Here is a 7,917-nt window from a genome sequence, read left to right as displayed (position 1 = left end):
TGTGGGCCAACAATTTTTAAAGGGTGACCGATCATCCTGGTTGGTCCAGGACCAGGGTGCTTCCTGGGACATGGGTCTTTCAGTGCTAAACCAGGGAGCGTCCCAGGCAAACTGACTGTTTCCTCTAGAATGTGGAGGATAACGAAAATATCTCTATAAGCTGCAGAAAGTCTGTAGGTGGTCAGTTTTTGACCTCTGATGAATAGGGCAGCAAACTAGAATAGGATTCACAACGTCACATTTTCAAAAGAGGAGGAAGATATGTGATGAACAGAGAATGACTATGTACAGGGACCAGAGCACGGGCAGTTGTTCACTTCTGCTCTCCGCACAGTCCACAGCTGATGGCCACAGCCAGGTTAGAAACTACCTAATAAACCGATTGCAGTTCCATAGGGTTCTTTTTTTTCAACTGCCCGTCTGAAATTTGTTCAACCAAAGAACGCACTGGAGAGTGGGAGACCCAGAGGGTGAAAGAGGAGGCTGACTTCTGTGAAAGGATACAAATAATCAAAGGAAACATTGGAAGATTATTGGGCAGTATCTTGGGCCAGACTATTTTTATTCTACCTACGTTTGGTACCTAAATACACAGATTAAATTTTCACAAGCTTTTCTTTGAAAAAACTTATTGTTTTTGATTTATAGGCTATTATCATGGGAAAGCAACTTAGACACCATGTAGTCCAGAACTTCTAATATAAAGTTGGGGAAATTAAGGCCCAGGGTCCCATAGCTAGTCAGCGGCAGAACGGTTCGGCCTGCACCCGTTTGGACTGGTATAGATGGGTGTCAGTGATGCAGTACGGGAAGGCAGCGCAGCACCTCTAGGATCCGTTTCTAGCAATGGGGAGAGTTTTATGGCACAAAGAAAAGATAACCGTTAAAATCGAGAAACAACAGAAGTTATTTCAAACTCTGCCTTTTGTTTATGAAATGAAATACTAATGAATCACTGAATGCTCATATTATTGAAACTCAATGCAGATTGCTTAAAATGAAGGACAGTGAAATGGAAAAAGGAGAAACGGCTATCAAAACGGCTCTAGATTGTATCTGGGCCATTTCATGTGGGCAGCACACATTCCAAACTACAAACTGATGATTTGCAAATAGACAAGGAGGTTTTTAAAAAGTCTTTCCAACCATTTTTATATACTGGCATATTTTAGCCTCATTCAGTTTGAAATGCATCACTTCCTCACAGAAGAATTCTCTTTGAAGTCGGAGAATGAACTCTGTGGTGAAGATATGCCCGCAGGCCCATATGAGCAAGTGAAAACAAGATTTTGGTCTGATCTTGATCTTACTAGCTTTGGCATGCTGTACCAGCCAGAGAACTCACTGGTCATATTTGCAGTCACAGAGAAGTAGCATTAAGGTCCAAAGATTCACAAATTCCTTGTTTGAATAATTAAGACTTCTCCTTGCTTCCTTTTGGGAAATATATGATTCATCTTTGGCACCTGTTTTTGTTAATTCTCAGGCATCTCAACATAGTAGAAAAGACACAATGGCCCAGTAGCTTGCAATGTCACACCAACAGACCACAAAGGCCAACCTAGGTTTCTGGCAGAATCTCCTAGAGGCTGGAGGTCAGTGGTCACACACTGTCTTTATTGTGGGTAGATTGCATGGAGCTCTTGGCCACTTAAACATAAGCCTGGTGAACAGTTCAGGGTCAGAATGATCTGATATGAGAGGCCAACACTTAACCATGAGTTTATGGTTAAAGACAAGACTACAGCTGCTCCAGTACTTATCGTTCCCCTCCTGATTATATCCAGGAACGCAGTGAGAAGGCAAGGGTATGTTAATTTTTGAGAACCATTTGCCGATTGATGACATAGAAGTAGGACTCAACAAAACACAATTATAAACACTGTGTTGGTGTTCAGGCCAGACTCCCTTCCAAGAATAATCTCTAAGGGGATGATTTGGGTACTCTATTTCAAAGGCAAGTCCTAGGAGTATTACTGCTGGGGTGTGTGTGTGTGTGTGTGTGTGTGTGTGTGTGTTGTTTAAGCTTAAAACAATAAATATTTATTATTGCACATAGTTTGTGAGGGTCAGGAATCTGAGAGTGGTTTAGCTGGGTGGTTTCGGCCTAGGGTCTCTCATGAGGTTGCTCTCAAGGTGTCTGCCAGGGCTGTACTCATTTGAAGGTTTGACTGGGGCTCAAGGGTCTACTTCCAAGATGGTACAGCATTGGCTCAAGATGGCTCATTTACATGGCAATTGGCTGGAGGCCTCAGTTCTTTTGGTTTCACCTTCAACCTGTCTGTGGGCCTGGGTGAGTGTCTTCCTGACAAGACAGTTAGCGTCCCTCAAAGTAAGCGATCTCAGAGAGAAGGGAGGACTGTAATTAATGTGGCTTTTGGAAATGGATTTTTGAGGGTGCAGAGTCTTGGTACCACTAAGTTGCTTCACTTCTTCATGCCTCTAACAGCCACTATAGCTGAGCGTAGTGTGCATTTCCCAAGGGTGACTAATTTGCTTTAGCCTGGGAAGTAAATGAGTCCGCTTTGGAAGACGTGGAAGGTGGGAGATGACTCTGGCACTGAAACCAGGAGAAGACTTAAATAAATGGCTGTTCTGCATTGCTGAAAGAAGTGGTAAATTATCCTTTTTTAACATTTGAGGTAGAAGGATTTGAGCAAGTGTTTAGCCCAAACCTTCCACTTGAAAGATGGCAGTTAAGGGCACAAGAAGGGAAATTCTACAAAAATATTTCAGAGTATTTGTATTTAAAAGAGTCATCATCTTTAATTAACCTTTGTGGGTAGATTACTAGAGTATAGATAAGCCATCTCTGGACTTCCCGAGCTCATTGTGAACAAATACAAGGCAGTGGCTGGCAATGACGAAACCAGAAATACAATTCTCAACAACCTTTGAGGCATGTGGATCTGAATGCAGGAGGAGGATCAAGATTATAAACCTAACTCTCCCACATGTGAGTGGGACTATGGGTTGTTGGGAAATTGTAAAGAAAGTTTCTTCTTCTGGGCCTCAAAGCTTTTAGAAAAAGTAATGGAAAATCTTGGGTAACTTGCTTAACCTTGCTAAGACCATTTCCTCTTCTGTCAAATGAGGCTGATGATAGCAACCCTGTAGGATTATTGTGATGATTAGAAATAATCTATAAATAATCTATACTAAGTGGATGCTCAGTAAATGGTAGCTGATTTTATTTTATTTTGCGGGGTGTGGGTAATTGGGTTTATTTATTTTTCAATGGAGGTACTGGGGATTGAACCCAGGACCTTGTGCGTGCCAAGCATGCGCTCTACCACTGAGCTGCACCCTCCCCTGCAATGGTAGCTGATTTTAAAATTATTATTATTACCATCATATTGTATCTTCAAGACATTAACCTCACAACCAATAGGCAGTTATTCCTACCTTGGAGAACCTTTATCCCTTTGGTTCTCAAAATTACGTTGAGGTATCTGAAAAGTGATGGTAGGAGAAGGGGAAGATGCCCCAGTCTACTGTAGCCTTGTGAGGTAGTGTTTCCCCTGAGACCACTTGCTGCAGAATTACATGGTTGTTTGCTAAAGATGTAGATTCTTGGATCCTGCCACAGAGCTACTGAGTCAGTATACCTGGGGATGAACCATGTAATGTGCATTTTTAGCAAACAATCCAAATGGGTTATTATGCCCACTAAAATTTGGGAACCACAGCGAAATGTGTTTTAAAATCGTCATGGGGCTCACAGAAGTCAAAGCGGTTGAATTGACCTTAACTGAAAGTTTCCAAATTTTTAAAGATTATATACTCCCATTAATAAAACCTTTTGTATAATGTAATCCTAATGTTTGTATCTTTATATTTATACCTTTATTCATAAATTATTCACATGTACCACTATGATAAATATCCTATACATTATAAAACAAAATAAAAAAAATTTAAAGATGATATAAAAACTTTATGTGTAAATTTTAATATTTTCTTCCCATATCCTAGTGGAGCAAAGAATATACCCCTCAGGATTCATACTCCCTAAACTGCAGACCACTGGCTAAACCAGAAGTGGTCTCTATGGTTGTGTTTATTCAGTCAGTTATTAAGGAAACATTTACAGGGTTCTTTCTAAATGCCAAGCCTGTTCTGGGCTCCAAGGGCTCCCCGTGAGGGATCATTTCCTTCTGTCATGTTGAGGCATTAATAACAGCACTACCTCATCCTGTGTGAACACTTTGTTGTTTCCAGGTTCTGTGGGTTGGAGTGTTCAGTTCATCTGCTCCAGGCAACAGAACGGTGCTGCATCTAGTTCAAGGCTATATTCAAGGTCACAAATATATAATGTAACTGAATGTTTGCGACTGGGGAAAGTCCAAGACAGTGAGGGCAAGCCACAGGTAAGTGACTAAAGCCCTCACTGAATTAAACAGAGCACCATCTTTGGGAAATTTGTGTGGTGCTGTGGAAAGAAGACTGCATTTGGTTCTGTCTGTCCTATATGTCCGTGCTTCGTGCCTCACTGGCTACATGAACTTCAGTAAATTATTTACCCTCACTGAACTTCTGTTTGCGTCGATCCTTTGTAAAACAAGGATGATAACACCTTTTCTGCTTACTTAACACAATTGCTCTCGCAATCGACCTCTCCTCATCTTTGACAACAATACTGTTGAATTCCAAGCTTGAGCAACAAGCTGTCAATCATTGTGTTTTACTGAGTGCCTGGTAGATATTCCAGAGCATCACCAAGTAGGTAAATTTCACTTTTCCTGATTTCACTAGAACAAGCAAGTTCTTATTCTCCTGAATTAATAACTACTGACCTTCCCTCTGTCACCCTTCCACTCCCACAGAGGTTAAGAGAAGTGACTTCAAAGCCTGGCTTTGCCACTTTGACATCTTGTTCCCTTAAATATTGTTCCCTCCTCTGTAGAATGAGGATAATGATATTTACCCCCGCAAGTACTGTGAGGATTAAATGAGATAATTTATGTAAAATATGTGGTACAACTGGAACACAGTAAAAATTGAATAAATGATTGTTACTTAAATGGAAAATATGGTAAAATAATCTTTCAACATTTTGGTAAATGCACACTGCAACTTGATACGTCTGTTCAGAAATGGATTTCACTTGGTGATTCTAAAAGAACAAGTGATTTGACCTTACGTCTTTTATATGATTAACTTTCTTATATTGGTTATTGAGAGTGAAGTTAAAAGATAGAATTCTTTTCACATTCAGTTAGAGAATGAATAATGAATAATTGACAGAGTGGAAATTTTAACTGTTTTAGACTGGTCTAGATTTAAGAACGCCCCAACCATGAAGACTTAATATTTACCAGACATAAAAATAAAAGGAAAAATACGGCTAATAACCTTATTACAGTAAGATGTGATCATGAGGTAATGAGCTGGTTGTCTATATGTGCCACAACAAAGCTTTGATCCTGACTCTTAAATTATGTGATACTCCTTTTGCTAATATTTAATAACAGTGGGGTTTTTTTTCCTTGTTACACAAGCTATTGACATAGCTTAAATCACTTACTTAATGACTCATGATGTAATAGACTGGCATTTCCTTCATCCTTACTTAAACAAGGATGATTTGATTATACAGGCACATTTTAGCTGATCATAACTTACAGGCCTGCAGTTTAAAAAATGCCCAAAGGACAGACCAGTATTTGTTCCCAAGTGAATTTATATGCCAGTTTCCCTTAAATGGCCTGAGTACAAACCTAATCTTCAAAACAAGGCTGTTTTCCTATTGCCTGTGTTTGCAGCTGATCTTCTGTGCTGTAATTTCTCTTGGTATCTGCCTTCCAGTCAGACTCACAGTCGCAGGGGGTATTAGAACAGAAAAGAACCTGAGAGATCTTTAACTCTATTCCCTCATTTTCTACATGTGAAAACTATGACCCAGGCAAGTTAATCATTTTCCTCAGCTTCACAGTGGAGAATAGACTCCAGGTCATGACTCTCGGGTCTGTTCATGGTTTATTTCTCCTCAGCTCAGCTTCTTTCAATGTCTCTGACTCCTGATTTGATGGTTTAGTTCAAACGTATAAAAGTGTGGTAAAATCAGATTAATCTGAAACATTGTGTTCAATTCTTTTCTAGAACAGGCCTTGATGTGAGAGTGGAAACACTGGTATTTCCAGGTTCTAACCAGTGAGGTGTGGCAAATTGTGCCATCCCATTATATCTTTAGTAACGTGATGCTCATAAATTCAGTATAAAGTTATATACAGTTTTAGTGAATATTCACGTTGCAAAACCATGTTTTTTCCTCCTTTTCCACTGCAGTTGCAACTTAGATGAAGTATTCCTTAGGCAATTAATTATACTGGAGTTCCTTAACCAAATTCAGGATTTTACATATTCAAAATAGATTTTTAAAAACCTACAATATTGATTCATAAATTAGATATTGAAGAACCCAAACTTATGATTCACCTTTAATTGAAGGGATCCATTACAAATGCTAATCTGATACCTTGGAATTTGTAAATACGGTATAGTAAAAGTATATTTTGAGTGTGGCATCAGAATAATGTAAGACAGGCTCCCAGAATTATCTGTGTTTATAGGGAAAAGTGATATAATGGCAATCTGAAAATATCTGAAGAACACAGCCTAGAAGTTGCAATTTCTGGCTACATAATTGTGAACAAAGAAATAATCCCAGAACCACATATGCATTGTTATATATTAAGGAGCAGTGTGAAGAATATTGGATTTCTAGAAAAGTGTAGATTGTATTCACTTCCTTATTTCCTTAGTCTCTGTGTTTAAGTTTCTGCTCCACTATTCTGCTGAAGAACATTTCCAATGAAGTACAATTTGCCGAACTTCCTTTCTCAAGGAATGTGACTCTTGACGCGACTGTCTGCTTCCTCCTGGAAACTCTCTTCTTTTTGGTTTCCATAATATTGCCATTGAATTGTTTTCCGCTGCTCTTCCCCTTCCTTCAACCATTTCTTAAATATTGATATCAAATATCCCATACTTGGTCCTTTTTCCTTTTAATGCTACCGGAAATCGTGAACCTAGCGTATGAACCAAAATCATGCATGCCCATAGCAGATATTGCTAGTTGATTTTGGCAGTTTCCTCTGATTCCCAGTGCTATCCTAGACTTCTCAAATATCCTTCAGGGAACAGTCAAAGTTTGCAGATGAGGAGAAACTTTTTTCCATTCCTGTTTTACATACCCATCTTGGGTTTTACATACCCAAGAGCTCATCTGTAATCATGACTTTAAATTCCAAAAATCCTGGGGCTTACTATTAGTGTCTTCAGCACCTTGCATAGTGCCTGGAGAGCATGCTTTAGGCTGGATAAATATTTGAAGGACAAATGCTAAAATGTTTGATGAACTAACAATATCTGAATATGATCTGACATGTCCTGAGTGCTTGAATGCAATTAAAATTGAAATGTAGTGGTCCTAGAGAATATACAAAACAGTGACAATATTATAATGAGATATGTACATTTTGAGAAATTTTATTTCTGAACAAAACTTACTTTTTACGGGGGAGGTTATAGCTCAGTGGTAGAGCACATGCTTAGAATGCATGAGGTCCTGGGTTCAATCCCCAGTACCTCCATTAAAAAAACAAATAAATACACCTAATTACCTCCCCCCAAAATAAAAAAAATAATTCAAAAAGAACTTACTTTCTACAGAGGACTTTATAATTATTTTCAAATAAGCTTAACATCTATTCAATAATAAGAAACACCCAAGGGAGTTGGGGAAGCTTTCATTAGGGGTTTAAGGAGTTGGTAGCAGACTAATCCAGTGGGATATTTTCCTCAAAGTTATACATTTCAATTCAATGGCCAGTGAGAATAAAATGTGCTTTCTATTTATTCTTAGCCAACATTAAAGTATAGCATATAAATTTGTACTGTATTTGGTAACCTTTT

General features: G+C 38.8%; 1 non-coding gene across 1 annotated transcript; it reads left to right on the top strand.

The window, feature by feature from the left end:
• Nucleotides 1-7,522: 7,522 nt before the first annotated feature.
• Nucleotides 7,523-7,595, top strand: TRNAS-AGA (transfer RNA serine (anticodon AGA)). Its single transcript has one exon. It is a non-coding gene; the product is annotated as a tRNA-Ser (tRNA).
• Nucleotides 7,596-7,917: the final 322 nt, after the last annotated feature.

The sequence above is a fragment of the Camelus dromedarius genome, chromosome 21 (assembly GCF_036321535.1).
Source record: "Camelus dromedarius isolate mCamDro1 chromosome 21, mCamDro1.pat, whole genome shotgun sequence".
In the NCBI taxonomy this organism is placed as follows: domain Eukaryota; kingdom Metazoa; phylum Chordata; class Mammalia; order Artiodactyla; family Camelidae; genus Camelus; species Camelus dromedarius.
Note: the sequence above shows the minus strand (reverse complement) of the source record. Positions and strands in the feature narration are given on the sequence as shown.